Source organism: Bombus affinis, chromosome 7, assembly GCF_024516045.1.
Source record: "Bombus affinis isolate iyBomAffi1 chromosome 7, iyBomAffi1.2, whole genome shotgun sequence".
Taxonomy (NCBI): Eukaryota; Metazoa; Arthropoda; class Insecta; order Hymenoptera; family Apidae; genus Bombus; species Bombus affinis.
Window position 1 is genome coordinate 5,375,836 of NC_066350.1, and position 15,359 is coordinate 5,391,194.

The 15,359-nt window shown below is 40.3% G+C and overlaps 1 protein-coding gene across 7 annotated transcripts in view; it reads right to left on the minus strand.

The window, feature by feature from the left end:
- Positions 1-15,359, minus strand: part of LOC126918565 (leucine-rich repeat-containing protein 4C-like) — a 279,614-nt gene that overhangs the window by 133,985 nt on the left and 130,270 nt on the right. The window contains exon 1 of one of the 7 annotated variants that reach the window (XM_050726617.1): positions 5,051-8,720. The exons of 5 other annotated variants lie outside the window; for them this stretch is intronic. The gene's annotated coding sequence lies outside the window, so the exon portion shown is untranslated. Of the gene's footprint in view, positions 1-5,050; positions 8,721-15,359 lie in introns of those variants that run through there. One more of the 7 variants, XM_050726616.1, reaches the window with a different exon arrangement.

A 15,359-nucleotide genomic window follows, 5' to 3' on the forward strand; every position in this document is an offset into this window, starting at 1 on the left:
TAGAGGCTGGGAACGCGGTCGAAACGTTGGCAGACGGAAAGGGACGACAGGTCACGTTTAGCTTGTAACAACGATTATTCCACGCTTGGCCGAATTTTACGATTCATGATAAATTTTTCATCCAATCATTCATCGAATGATTCCATCTGGTTATTCAATTAGCGATCGGCTCGACGATGGGGGATTTAATTCGAACATTAAACGAACAATTCCCGTGCTATTCGTATTATAATTTCAGTACAATCGCATTTGTCCTTTATTATACCCAGTTCGCTGTCTGATCCGTTTCTGACGATTTTGCGCTACGAATGCACAGAATCGAATCGAGGGGAAACGAGAAGATACTTGGTCAATCCAAGATTCCATTTGGATATTCTATTTCAGCCGATCGCTCGAATACTACATAGCTACATTTCAAACTAATCAGTGGAAAATAATTTGAAAATTTCTTTAAAAACGGCAATAAAATACCTAAGCATTTTATTCCAAACATCGCAACTTTTAGTACTTCTTAAATTTAAGAAACGTAAGATCACGAATAAAGGTTAATGTCTAACTGTTATTTAACGAACCATAATCTTTTCGACTGTTGCAATAATAAATTCAACGTGAACCCCTACGTTTAAAACATTAGCGCCAATGTAACAATTTAAGGCGTACAAAAGAGCAATCCAACGCAATTATGAGCGTTCAAGAGAACGCTGTGCGACAACGGACGCGAAAATGGAGGCGAATTTAACGCGAATAGTAGACGATAGAGCAGCGAAAATTAATCCCAGAGGAACTCCGTTCTATCGAGCTTCGACATTTTCCACCAAGTGATGAAAGCCATACAATAAGAGATAACGAAGCTTTCCGATGAAAAGTACGAAGAATAGATTAGTCACTTCCGAAATGCATAATCGACGACAAGCAGCGTAGAATTAAAATTGAATCTAAATTAGTCCTAAGTTGATAGCAAACGTGTTAGGCTATTTAAATATGTATGAAAAATTGCAACTCTTGCTGCAATTGTACAAAAATCAAGATTAAGATAGAATACATTAAAGTTTATCAAATTAGATACTACAAATTACGGCGTAATACGCTTCGAAGCAATGGAGTATGTGATAATTATAAGAATACATTAATAAAGAATTTAAAATATGTATTATCAAAAATTCGTGGTTTAATTTAATCTTCTACAAAGCCAGGAAATGCAAGTAATAAAATCGCTAATGTACATAACGTTTTAATCGATGAAGGTTAAATCGTTTTATAATAATCGGTTTCAGTAATAATACCAGAAATTAAATTGCACGTATGTAATATTTTCTCTAGGTGTAGCTTATAAAATACCTGTTACAAGCTAAATAATTAATAGCCACTGAAATCATACCGGTGCTTATTTCATAATATTCGATCTATGTGTAACAAAAAAAAAAAAGAAAAAGAAAAAAAAGAAAAGAAAAGAAACAAAACTCCAATTACATATGTATTTCCAATATCGTCTTAAAAGCGGCTTAACACTTAGGGAACGGTTTTAAAAATAAAAACATGAAATTCGGATATACTCGACCTCTGCGATGAAACACGCAGTTACTTATCATAAAAAAGAACGATACACTATTCCAGAAAATCAGCTTTCGTAAATTTTTCATCATCGAATACCTTTGAAGACGTACCACGATATAATATAAATGTAAATACACGTGCGGCGTAACTTTAGAACTGCTTTCCATTACTGTATAGCCCAGCAAGACTATTATCCGCGAATTGCTCGCGGTCACGAGATAAAAGTTCACAAGGTGAAGGAAAAGATCACGTAGATAGATAAATCATATTACGTCGCAAGATGCATGGAATGGTGAGCAAGTTTCAAGTAGGTGATGCACTTATAAATAATTAATAACTCATAATGCATAATACAGGAGGCAGGAGAAAGATGGAACAGCGGTTGAATAAAGGGAAATGATGCGATCGAGGATATAATACGGCTCGGAAGGATGCAAAAGGTGCAGTTCGCGTACAACAGTAAAAGAAACGAAGATTAATCGACGAGAATCGTTGTTCCTTTCTTTTTTCTTCTCCTGCTCTTCCCTTTTTTTCTCCCTTGCTCGTTCTTAAGCGCGCTTTTTCGCCCAAAGTAGAAACATTCGAGGATCCGACCACGAAATAGCAAACCTTTACCAGGAAAATTTATCGAGATATCGAGGAAATCTGGCGCCGCGGAAACGGTTGGTCGCTTCAAGTAAAAAGCTTCGTTAGAAAAAAGGAAAAAGGAGAGAGCGACCCGACGTTAGATACTCTTGCGCCAGGTGAGTATTCGAGAACAAAAAAATTAATCGGGGGTATGGAAAGTGAAAAATATGGTCGACGATCGTTATGCGTCTTGAAAAACCAGACTGTAGTATCGAAAAAGGATGGGATTAGGATAATTTAGATTTGTAAAATTCTCCTAATACTATTTATTAAGATAAATAAAAATAACAAGGATTAATTGGACAGAGAACGATAAATGTTCAACTTGAACTAAAACACAAAAGTCTTATTCCGCTCAAATCACTCTCTATAACTCTCGTCTTCGGCATCCGCACTCGCACGCTCTCGATTCTCAACCCATACTGCGCGCCTTTTGCGTTCGTTCTCGCCTGCGTCTTAACTAACATTGTCTTTAGCGTCTCTTTTGTTTTTTTCCCCGCCCTATAGCGCACGTGTCCCGAAAGCGCTCGTGACCAGGGTCACGTAGGCCTTTTAGACGAAACTGTTCAGTTGAAAAGATCGACGATACATTGCTGTACCCAACGACACCGCGGTTCTCGCAACATTGTATACGGTTCGGCCGATATCTTAGGCCTTTTGTCCACGATACTACAAGACCGAGCTCCGACCCATTCGCTTTGATATAAAATATCGTGTCATTTTCTTCTTTCGTTTTTGGTACATTTGACCAGGTTTGAACCTTCCTTAATATCACACGCGAGAGTAGCGGCATGGTACGATTCTTTATCGATATTTAAAATTATTGCAAGAAGACGTATCGCGCGGTGTCCCTCCAAGTATCGAATGGTCAAAATCAACTTGAACCATCAGATTTTACAACTGGAGATAAAGTTTGGAAATTCGTGGAGAGATGAACTTCCGTAAAGGTATTTCGGAATGTTAGCCGGAGTCTCACGATCACGACATTAAATTGATCCGATCCGTGCGTGTACCGCTCAGAAATCCATATTTTTCCGAGCGTGTTTGTAAATCGCTTTATTTCCGAAAGTTAAATTCCGAGTTTCTGAGTGAACGTACCGGAGATATCGAACTTGAAACATCGAACAAAGTGAAAGGCAAGGGAACTCCGCACGGCAATGTTCGATAAACGTTCCGCTTGCTTTACCTGACGATGCATTCAAAGTAGCGTCACACTACCTGCATCTTCTCAGGTAGTTGGAAAATTCCTATGGTAAGCTGTATTTACGGTCCGGATAAGCCCTAAAAATGGTTTGAACAGGTGGTACCTGTACCAAACATTGACGATTTACAGTGATTTATAAAACGCCATTTAGAAGTTGGACGAAATTAGATTAAAAAAGTACACACACGCGCGTGCTCCTTTATTTCCTTTATCGCAAAGTACATACATTCGTAGAATTTGTACAGTTTTCGTATCCTGTACGCAAACTCATGTAGTATTTTTACATTTGTCGTTTCTCGTTTTATAATAAATTCCACATCGTTCAGAATAACGGTACAAATAAACAAGTTTAAGAGGAAGAGATTTGATCACAGTTTAGTCATTTATATCACTTTAGCTGGAAAATTTTGAATTTCGTAATAGCGTAAGGCCGTCTTTCGTCAGACAAACCAGCGATTTTGATTAGTGATTTTTTAAAGAGTAAAATAGATAATGATGAGAAACATCGTTCGAGTCTCACACCAACAGACCCATCGACCAATTCATCTTTTTTTTTCTTTCACAAAGTTACTTTACAGTGGGTATCAAGTTTTTGTCTCATGTTCGCCTAGGAGTAGTTTAGGGATAGAGAAGAGTGACCTTCACTTCCGAATAAAATATTCTACTCATTACAGTTACAACTCTGACTCGTTCGAAACATTTCAAAATGTGTGTAGTTGTCTCTGAGAGACACAAAAAGCGTGTCTTGCTGAGAAAATAACAGTTTTTTGTGAACAAATATCGAAGGTATGAAATGTTTATTAATCATTTTTAACACATGTCCCATACATTTTAAATATTCGTGATTTCTTAAACTCTGATGCCTCCGCTAATTTTCCATTCTTCGAATATACATTGGCTACATCCAGTATATTTCCCTATGATCGTAACACTTTATAAAGAATAAAGAAACGAGTTCAATGCGTTCTCGATAAAAAGTCAATAAATTTACCGATAAGCGAACGTAATGTTACAAAGTGACATCTGTCTCCGTTTGTGGAGTACACTGATCAACGCGGCCGAATGACAGGCAAAGAACGACAAGATAAACGACAAGACTGGAATAACTATACTGCGAGATCTTATTCTGTTCTCGTTGATTATGTATTCCTTTCCGCCTGTGTATTTTTTCGATCTTACGAGCCCCCTTGCACGCTTATCTGATAAATTTCGAAACAGCCGGCTGTCGGGAAATTCTGCCGCGACGATGATACCCGTCCGTTGTTCCATCGTCATAACTTCTCTACCCTGTTTCGTGCTTTTTAAAGGACTGATGCACGGGACGACGGAACGTCGCAGGTAAGAGTCTCGACGAGAACTCTTCTCGTCACGCCACTTTACGGCGAACGAAGTTTGATTCGGTTAGCAATAAAAAGAAATTGAAAAATCAAGCAACCCTTGACATGGAAATTGAATTTCGCGAAATCCACGCTGGCAATTTTTATAGACTGAGAAAAATTGGACATTTGCTGAGATACACGTGCGACAACGAATCAAGTTAGTCGAAAATTTCCTCACAGTTCTTAGTATCGTGTACGTTAAAAACGTGCTAATTCGTTGCGTAAATATGTAAATCGTGATGTATGTATTTGCGTTTTTAATGAAATAGACAGAATGCACACTCACCGCGTATCACCAGGGAATCGACGAATATCAGTTGTCGCACGAGACACGTATTCCACAATTTCACTATATTCATTGTCTGCACTCACTTTGAAAAGGAACTTAACCTCGTATGAAAATATCGCTCGAAATATCGCTCGCGTTGGAAAACACAGAGGCCGAATGCTGCTGTCATCGTCTATGCTGCTGCGTCCTAATTTGTGCTCGAATTAACGACTCTTTAGATAAAAGGTTCGTTCTGTAACGTACACGAGCAAGAAACTACAAGCAACGGACGCCAATCGCCAACGTAAAATAGAAAATCACGGCTAAAGTGCACTAAAACGAACGGTTTATTAGAGGTAAACAAGCGTAGACTTCTGCAATCGCATTCCGAGTAACGGTCCATGGCAGCGTACGATGTAATGCGATCGTTAGACGGCAGAGCCATCTATCGATGCGAAAGATCGACTATGATCGACGCATCTCGGTCGTCGTCGTGTCGAACGCCGCGCAAACAATCAACCGTATGCCATATCGATATGCTCGTCGCTATCCTCGATCGTTCGTTAAATTCTATGGTCGAAGATCGCTTAAATACATCGAATGCTGACCATTTCGCGAATCTTTCCGTTCGATCGTATCGAAACAACCATATCGCAGATATTCGACTTCGCGGATATCCGAGTACTCAAAGCCTCACCAAAGTACCGTTCCAGATGATCCGCTACTACTCCTCTGGCTCGCGATCCACAGACAAAAGCGTAGCGGAAGTTAATCGACGGGAATCCCTTTTTATCCGCTGCCAGCGTTTTGCTCGGCGAGATAAAATCATTTAAAGAACGACGCTGGATTCACAGTTATCGATGGAATTCCGTTTTCTCCCCGTTTCTCTGGAAAAACGTTCGAGGAATCGAGCGGCTATTCGTAGAAACGGAATGAAACAAAGCGCGAGGCCGTGAAGCGAAAAAGAACGAGAGAGACAGAGATATATACACATATATACAATAAGTACATACGTGTATAGAGAGAGCGAAAGCGGATGAGTGTACGAGCAGGTTAGTACATACGTCGACTTTAAAAGAGAAAAGCCAGGAAAATGGAAGACCGGCGAGATCGATGGGTGCCAGAAAAATGTGCACCGAAATTTATATAACGAGGAATTCCATTATGCCAGGCCTCGATACCCTTGGAGCCAACGGTGATGGCGATGGTTGCCTAGTATCGGAATATCGAACGACGTGTTTCATCGACCGAGATAAGATCCGTTTACATTTCGAACCCCCCCTCCACCGACCAGCCACTTCGGCCGTTCTCATGCATGAATCACGTCACTGTCGTAATTTAACGGAAAACTAATTTTTCGTCTCGCCAGTGTTCACCAACACCCTTCAAGCGGATCCTCGTAGTCGGTGTTCGGTCGACCCAACGATTCCACTAGATAATGGAGGGCGGTTGACGGTCAAAGTAGAACAATGTGTAATACGACCAAAAGCAGATCCCCCCGGCATTAGAGTAACGTTTAGAAGCCGATTTCAGACGAAGAAGAATAGTCGGAACTCGTACTCGTTGCTTTGTACACGATAAACGGAGGACAATGGGGATTCGCCGGAAATGTACAGTCTACGGAATGCTGATGAAAACCCCTACTAAGTGGACGGGGAGGAAAGAAAGAGCGTAGTGGCGGTATTACGAAGAGCACTGACCGTATAATTACCGGCCTATTTGAATTAAACGTTCCAACGAAGTTTCTGATTTGCGCTCGACTATGACGAACGACATATCTAAGTTACCGACCGATATCTAAGTTACTAGCCGATTCTACGTAAAAAATAAGAAATATTTATCACGCAGTTTATTTCGTTCGAAGTATCGAATTTACGGCGGGAAATTGAAACAAAGAAAAGAATACTCGAAACGGGAAATTATTTACAAAAGCAAAAAACAGAATCCTTAACAATGTTTTTACCGAAGAAAAATACGCAAGCCATTGTTATACCGGCGAAAGATAATTTGTTAGCAAAATTGATCGTGGTTTTATTATTTACCGCAATATTTATCGTTTGTCTATAGAACGTTGCCCGAAAATGCCCATATTCGATAAATGTACGATAAACGTACAACGAATCTTTGATTTATTTGAAACCGTAGCTTCGATTGAAAACAGCATTATTCTACATCTCTGTTATAATTTTCTCGCATAGAATCATTGGCTTTCGATGATATTTCACGTGTATATAGGATTACCACTGTCGTTCAAACTTGTTTAAGCAAAAATCCGCAACTTTCGGTATTTCGGTACTCTGAGTTTAAATTGCGAAAGAAAAAGGAAAGCCAACATTGCGAAACTAGCGGTGAAAACAGATGTTTACAGCGAAGTAGAGACGAATGCATTAATCTGGAATTAAATCGCATTAGACCGGACAGCTGAGAAGTAATCGTGGAAAGAAAGGAGTAATTTGGATAAACGAAAGTCATTGTAAAGGACGCGAGGTGTTATTATTTTAATGGAACCATTAGAATTCTATTGAAAAAGAAATAGTGTCAATACGCATATTTGAAAACGACAAACTAAAGGTTCCGCGATAAGAGATAAAACGAACACACAGAAATTCGCTAAATTAATGTTATATGGAATATTCGGCGACTCTTCGGAAGTGAGTTCAATTTGACAGATGCACCGTGAGTTTTGGGAGCAGCGGCGTCAAATTGAATTTTAACTCGAATCGTCCGCCTGTCGTGAGCAGTTTTCCCTCTCTCGTCGTTGAAACCAGTTTTCCAGTTCGAAAACGAGCGAGCCTAAATCACTTTTAATTAGAAACGATCATCGAGTCGCATCAAGTTGCACTTTTGTCCGCCTTTCAAGCGCTTATTCCACTTGAGGTGCAGTTCACGTCGATTTTCTAGGTGCGTGCCGCGAGCTTTCGGAACGCTTGCAAATAAAAACGACAGCCCCGGATAAAATTTGCAGAATCAAATATCGAAGGTTTGGCGAAAAAACAATGCGGTGGACCGATTTAGATTTCATTTCCTTCCTGGCTTTTTTCTCTCTTTGCTTCCTCTTTGTCTTTTTTCATCATCGATAACTCATTCACATTCGCGAAATAACTTGAATTACGAATTATCTAGTTGCTCGCCTGCGATCAATGCTATTTTGTCACCGGATTAATCCCGCGTCTATAATTAACAAGTTTACAAATACAATGCTTAAGCCATATTTAACTGAAACTGAATTTTCGATGGGTACACCCGTTAATATTCAACGTGTTTAAATCCATATTACGATAATACCCTGTCGTATATAATTTTCGTTTGCGCATACGATTGCGCCACCGGCTAATTTATTCGGCTGCGGCAGATTCAACCAATTTCAATCAAAAGAGGAATACTTAATCCAGTATTAACTCTATGAGCTGTTACAATATCGCTGGTGCGTATTTTCTATAGATCCTTTCTGCAAGTATCCGGGTCATATCGATTATCGGAATTAAACGTAATGCTAGTAATGGCTATCGGCTTACATACTACGTGAGCTCGTATTTGGGAAGAAATTCACGCTGTCAGAGATAATCTTACGAATTAAGATGATTAACAAGACGTCGTTTTTATGAGATAGTTTATCTCCGTTGATCGTGTTTATTTCGAAATTTGAAAATCAATTTATAATAAAATAGAGGAGATTCTTTAAATATTTATATATCAGTCATATATAGATTATAAACAATAAGAGAAAGAACGTTTCAGGGAAATTTGAAAACCGCAAAATCTCTGTAGGATTGACGTTAGCAAGCTTCGTTTCGTCGAATCAACGAACTTCTCGATAACATTTTTCTTCGCATGATCCAAAATCACAACGTACGCGTTGATTGCGTACATTGATCGATGAATAATCTTGCGCTCGCGCTAGTTTTTCCCGCGAACATTCCAATGTCCGGTTCGTCAAGTATTGCACGACGCCAATAAATTTTATAAACATCGACCAATGTAATAGAAATTTCTCATCCACAAGCAGTAGCAGCCCCGTGGAGCGGTTTGAAGCGCGCGGTTTGTATCGAACGAAAACTGCACGACGATACGCTTTCAGGATGCGCGCATTAATATTAAATATATGCGTGTAAACTGATACGTATATACTTGGGCGGCAAACGTGTGCGCTCATTTGGACGATTTAAATAATTCGTATAATATCGAGCGATGGAAAGCGTGGCAGCGGCAAAAGGAAAAAGAAACGAACGCATATCGTTGCGATCCTCGAGAAATATTCATAACGTTTAACGCGCATCTCGTATTTCCGTTCAATCGACAAGTTAATAATGACACCTCGTTGGAGCAGAACAGATTAAAATGTTTCGATCTCGCGTTTGAACGTCGGATTTCAGGCGTAAAATTTCGCTGGTTAAATCCGACGACTATAGTTCGTACGGCGAAGGGAATTGGACCGATCGAAACAGAGAGTAAAGGAAGAGCGGCCGAATCGAGCGTTAAGCAACCACCAACCATAAGCAGCGGACCAAGGGCGGCAGATTGTATTTTAACGCGAATCGATATTTAGCCCAGCGTGGCGCCAGCCGACGATTTTTCCTTCATTTCGATGGCCACAGATGTAGTTCTTGGTAGCGCGTCGCGCACGAGTTACGATGTGGTCGTTGCACGGAGACGAGCATCGCTGCTTCGTATATCTCTCTTTTCCTCTATTTTTGGTATCGAGTGCCCTAGATGAAGAATCTTTGAACGCGCTTATTTCGTCGTACATTTTCATTTCTGTGTCCAGGAATGTCGAGTCAAAATCGTTTGGTTCAGAGAAGAAGAAAAAAGGGAAGAGGAAAAAAGGAGCGAATGAAAGGGGAGAAGAAAAACGCTACAATCGGCATTTTACTAAATTTAATTGAAGCATGGATATTGTTCCGTATCGCGTTTGAAGTTGAATCGAACGCGATTTAATTTCGGCGCGACCGATTCATCGAATTCTATGATTGAATTTCCTAGTTGGATGGAGCTACTTGCGTATTTAGATGTAAAAAGGTACACGTTGGCGTCATTTCTTTTTCTCTTTCCATATCGGCGTTCGTCTTCCGTATATTTAGAAAAACGAACGACGATGTTGAATTTTTTATTGCATTCACGTTTAAATGCATACATCGATGCCTGAGAGCTTAACGCCAGCATAATTTGTTTTATATGCTTTTAAAAGCATGGCAGAGTAACTAATTGTGTTATATAAAGTAATAAGAGATGTAAAAGCTACTATGTAAAGTGAACGAAATGACGTTGTATCGTTATTTAATTAAAAATTTCAATAGATTACGAGGTAAACAAATTAATTAGGTTTTCCCTCTATGCTCAAGTAGTTAATTTCATCGCAATTTACTGTAAACTAGGTTTACATAGGATCTCTGTCACATTTATCTTAGGCAGCATCGTTCGGCGCAGTTGTCTATGGTACAATTAATAGCGAGCGTAACGGAGAAAGTTAGAAACTTGCTCGACCACGTTACGTCGAATAATAAATCTATTATTTATTCCAATAATCGTAATTCCAAAATTGCTCGAGTTTTAACTTGACGAAAATATTTAAATATAAATCATAATTTCTAAGTTAATATTTCCGATGGAAAAGTAGTGCTTTTTACGAGAAAGTAGATCCTTAACAAGGCTAAGTACAAAAAGGAAGTAGAAAGTCCGCAAGCACTCCTTGACCCTCCTAAATTTTCCAAGCAAAAAAAAAAAAAAAAAAAAGAAAAAAAAGAAGGAAGAAAAAGAAAAAAAGAATTTTACAAGATACCTACGAAAATGCGATGAACTAAAAACAGATCTTTGCAAAATAGCGAACGGTATTTGAAAAATGTTGCACGAAGAATTTAACGCTTCGTTATAGGGGACTGTTTCTCGAAGAACCGGTGATATTTCGAAAATGAGTTCTACTCGTCGACGGAAGTGCTTCCGTTGCAAGCCGAGGAACTTTATATTTCTAAAAAAGTAGATAAAAAAAAATACGCCTCTCAGCTAATTAGTAGCTGCACAAACGTGACTTTGTCAACCCCGTTTCCGGAATGATTTTTTAATTTCGTTCGTTTACTAGTTCTGCCGACGAGCGTTCCTCTCTAAATCTTCTGAAAAGGCACACGCGATTACATGCCGCATTACCTGCACAGAATTTTCGTAGCAGCATTTTTGACGTAGAGATTATGGCTAACGATAATTGGTAGTTTACTCTAAAAGTATGGGATGAATTGGTAGTCGTTGCACGAAACTTCTATACAAGGTTACGTACATACTACGAAAGTGCAAACTAAATTAAACGAAATTAAAAAGAGATTTCTTAAAATTAGAGTTACGTAGTAACATGATAAAACTAAACTACTTATGCCTTTTCTCACTAATGATTTTGCTTGGAGGATGGTAGTAGTCGAGGTTTATAGCGACAAAATTAATGTTTCCTGGACGATCGCCGAAGAATGCTTTCCCAGATCGTCGTCCCTTCCAACCAGACCATCGCCCTAACCACTTGACACGCGGCCATGGGGCAACGTCGGGATTGCATGTGGATGCGTCCAGGGCAGACACATAGAGACGGTGGAGGAGATGACCAGAGAGAGGTGAAAGGATCGAGTGCCATGTCCACGGTATGGTACGTGGTATACGCTCACGTAGGCCATGAACTGTGGGCGACACGACATGTCTGAGGGATGCAACGAACGGCACAGCATGGAAAATGTAAGGCGATAATAACGCGCTTTAGCGCTCGATCAATCGGATTAGCCGATATATACGCTATAGCCGACTATTATTACGGGCGCGCTCGTACCTCGAAACGCTGTCACGCTTCGTTTTATAGAAAGGTATTTTCCATGGTAGTGGGTGTGCACACGTGCGACACGGAAACTCGCATACCGTCTCTCGGCACTCTGCGCGCGGACTATTTCGACCCTGTCGGTTTTATTGTCCGCTATGGAAAAGCGTATCCGGGACCGAACGATTACATCGATCAGGTAAAATAGATCAGAAGAAAAACTGGTTCGATCACACGGTGGTTGCGTCTCGAAATTCCTCGTGTTTCGGCGCGCTTGCATTTTGGCACGAACGGAAGCGAGTTATTCTCAAGAAATGATGGATCTTTCGCCCTTTGGCATGGGCAGGTACGAAAGGCAGGAAAGTGTGCAATTGTGGCAATAACTTTAATTAGGATTTTACATGGCTTAAACTTGCCTCCTTCTCTCGTTATAAATTATAACAAAATATTTTATAAGCCGCTTTTATATCGACGACATTACTTAACGCCTGTCCTGTAACATTTTCATTCTGTATCTGTCCTTTACGTCCTTTGTAGAATAGAATCAATGTTGCATAATAAAATGTACAAGTACGAGAAACACGTTTCAATATTACGATCGAGACGCGAACAAAGGATAAACCTAGCAAGTGAAAGAGGACGATCGTACAATATGTATATCTTGCGAAGCAACAAAATTAAAAATAATAGAAACTTGACAATTTCAATAAGAAAATATCTTTGAATGGCAGATATTTGATTAAAGACGAGTAACACGTGGCTGTTACACTCGAAAACGGTAAAAATAGTAAGAATTTTCCGTCTTCAATGGTAAAGATCATATAACGTCACAGGAAATGCTTACTACGAAGAAAGAAGAAAAGCGCGCGTTAAATATCAACGATCTGGAATACCCAACGCGTTTAACGTTGAAACGCGAATGAAATGCGCCAAGGAACGGTTGTATATAGATCTTTATGGTGTTAACACGGTTTCAATTTTCCGGACGATCCCTGTGGGAACGAGCAAATTTTGTTTTCATACTCGTTCGTATTTGCACTTCCCCTGTGATATAAAGAAGAAACATAACGACGCGTGCTCTGAATATTATAGTAACAAAGGGGAAGTAGGTGTAACGTCGGAAATGTCAACGAAAGGAGGAAGAAAAAAGAAAAGAAAAGCGGAAAAGAAAAAAGGGGAAAAAGTGGTCCCGCGAGTGGATCAATCGTAAGCAATCGGTGCAACAATACTTCCCTTTAATTTATAGTATGATTCGCCTGAATTTCCCTCTTGTTGTATCCACGTGCACAAGGAGAATTGAATTCGTTCGTCCCACGAGTAGCCATGGATTTATCTTTTTTGGGGGGAAAGGGGAGTAGAGGGGATGGTAACAGAGCAATTGCGAGAGTCGAGAATTTTAACGATCGGTGGTCGATTATCGTGGAAACTGCTTGGGCGTTTCGGAAATCGCAAACTGCTTCGACGTTTCTGAAATGTTTTTTCCACGAGACTCGCTAACGAATCTTTGTTTATCGGAACAACGTGCATTCGTATTTTGTCCCGTCTCGGCATTGAAAAAATTGACCGTTTGAAATATATAGTTGTCTACATACCGTTTTAGAAATACCGATATCCCCATTTCGGTTTCGATAAGGAAAGCGGATTATCGGCATCCACAACGTTCGAAACAGGTGAATTTTCGCAATACTTATATGTATATCCATTGATCGTTTGATCTGTATCGTCACAAATGGGCCGGAGAAAGTAAGACAAATAGCACCGCCTATCTTACCGTTATCTCGCTCCCCCGGACGATTTTCTGAGAATATCCGTTTCCAGAAATTCCGTGAATTCAGCCTCTCGATGTAATCCCTGTCGTTTCCACGTGGTCTCATTCACCACGCGCAAACTGTTCTTCGTTTACGAGCAGATTGGCGGCGAAGCGGGGATTGGTGGCGGTTTAACAATTCCGGTCATATTTCGAGAGTAACGAGCCGTTATCCATCATGCGATCGCGAGTCAATAAATTAATCGCGTGCCGTGTGCTCCCTCGCACACACATAAACCGACACAGTGGAAGCCTGTTATCCGCGAGATTCACCGCGAATTCACCGGCTGATTTTCTGTAATTGCCACGAGCGGCAAAATATAGTTTCTCTTGAGCTGCTTTCAGCGTGCATTTAGCCCTCGATCCCTTTCCTCCCCTGTCCGGCTAAAATCCAGTTACCTGGCGGCGTCGATCGAAGTGTACCTATCGACGATTGTGTGTCCCTAGCCTTACCTAGTCTTTAATGCGACTAATGAAATTTCAGCGACGTAATTGCCGCGGTAATTAGATAATTGTGTACCAGACTTTACGACCGCTCGACGGTGAATTCGTAACGAAATAATCGTCCTATAAAAGTCGGCCTCTGTAAATGCATTTACCAGCCGGCGCCGGGAGAGAAGAGGGCTTTTGCCGTGTCGATCGGTTCTTACATTGTTCCCCAGAAGTGGTAGCCCGTTTGAAACCGAGAACCAGCAAATCATACACAATTCATCGCGCCGCGCCGATCCGTCGCTTGGACGCGATTGATTGAATTCGTCTGGTTGCTTCGCCGAACACGGGGCCCTGTCAATTTCCGACTCGTTGTTTTTATTAAGCTGCCCCTAGTGGCTGCTTTAAGCGGTGGCACGCGTTTGTTGGTGTTGCTTCTTTCAATGCCCGCCTCTTGGCCCGTTCCAATTCACGGCCAATCGGTCATCGAATTTTGTTCGTCGGATTGATTAACTTCCGCAACTACCGAATTTCTTTGTCTGTGGTAATACAATCTGTTCCGTTTTGAGAAAATAACGAAATCGAAACTTTCAAATTTCGAAGATTCTCCCGTGATAGAATCGAAATTTTACACTTGATATAACCATTTTAACGCATGCTCTTGTCCCGATGAAACGTGATTTTACTCGACAGTTAACCGAACCACTACAATATTTTTACGTTTTCGCCGGAAATATACTTTTGCATATTTTACTTCGCAAGTGGATAATTTCGGAATTGCTCCATTAACGTCGACCTCTTTGTTTTATAAGGTTGAGAATCTCGTTCGAAGTTCGCCAAGTGCAAAGTTCAAAACTATTTTTCGCGAATCTCAAGAATGTGTGCAGATAAAATTCATATTGGACGCTTCGTAATTCCATCGACGAAAACTATATTACGACCGCAGAAATGTAACAATTTTCACGCAAACGATAAAAAAAAAGCAAAAATACGTAAAAGCGTATGGGAATTATGCGATAAACGGTACCTGCTACTATTTCGAAGATATCGTAATTTGATCCTAGCGAAAATAAGCTGGCCGCGAAAGGATAAATAAGCGAAAGAAGAAGTAATCAGGGAACCTTCTTCTTTGAAAGAATTACTTTCGCGCCAACCTAATAAGCTGCGAATAAGTAAAAATGGAATTCTAATTATGCGAACGAGGGAGTTGGAGAAAAACGAAATTATTCCCAACTAATTACATCGCACTTCTTCCAATCCCAATTCTCCTCGGCGTGCACTTCTCTGTCGTCGGCTTCCTTTCTTCT